A 1,179-nucleotide genomic window follows, 5' to 3' on the forward strand; every position below is an offset into this window, starting at 1 on the left:
AATAAACCAGAATTACAAAAAAATATTAGACAATCAATGAAAGCGAAAATAACAACAAATAAAAAGAGAAGCTAAAAGAGAAACATAAAAATATAATAAACACTAAAAGACGGAAAATAATATTACAAATTTATTTATTTTATTTATTGAAATTAACAACTGTATATAGAATACAACAAGTAAGATAATAATGGAATGATATGGCATCTACCTATTGGTAGCACGCTAAAAAAGTTTTACAATATAAGGACACGAGGCCACTTTCTTTTCAGGCGCCTCAGGGGAGTCCCTGGATTAGAAGAGTAAGCAAGGTTAGAAACTAGTGGGCTTGGGTGGTTAGAGAGTTTATATTGGAAGGAATGATATCTGGTTCGGGCTTGATCGGTTACATACAGAACATTAAGGTCTTTATGGATGGTTTTATTTGTAACAAAGTAAGGAGCATTGAGGATTTTACGAATGATTTTGGATTGTAAGGATACGAGAGGAAATCGAAGGTTTAGCGTAGTTCCAAAGCTCCAAAGCTCAACTCTGTATGTCATGTAGATCAGTCTTTTGTAATGAATTGGAAGCTTAGACCGTTTGTCTAGGAAGTGCTGTAATAGTCGGAATCTACATGCAGTTTCCTGTCTTTTCAGTCTTGTGTGAGGATTCCAAGTTAGACGTTTGTCAAGATGTACTCTAAGATAACGGATCTGTTCTACAAGGGTAAGAGCCACATTACGAAAGCATACTGTAGAGCAGTCGGCAGGTTTCCTAAGAAGAGTAAAGGTGATTTGATGGGATTTATTTTTATCCACCAATTTCGAAACCATTCTTGGAGGGAAGAATAAAATAAAGATCAATAAAATTATTGAACAAAATAGTACACTTTAATGTGTGCCATATTTTTATGTTTCTCTTTTAGATACTTTTTTATTTGTGATTGTTTCCATTTTCATTAATTGCCTAATAATTTTTTATAATTTTCACTGTACATCTTATTCTTATGTTCCTTGATTTACTTGGTTTATTTTTTAATAAACTTTCAAATTTTATTAGATTAATTATTTTTTATTTATGATTGTTTGAGAGTGGTTTAGTTTATTATAAATGAACACAATTTTGATCCTTCTTTTTCTCTCAACTTTTTATTCCTTATAATTCTCCAACGTTTCGGCCCTCAGGCCATTTTCAAGG

The sequence above is a fragment of the Halyomorpha halys genome, unplaced genomic scaffold, assembly GCF_000696795.3.
Source record: "Halyomorpha halys isolate HHAL.00 unplaced genomic scaffold, Hhal_1.1 Scaffold277.1, whole genome shotgun sequence".
In the NCBI taxonomy this organism is placed as follows: Eukaryota; Metazoa; Arthropoda; class Insecta; order Hemiptera; family Pentatomidae; genus Halyomorpha; species Halyomorpha halys.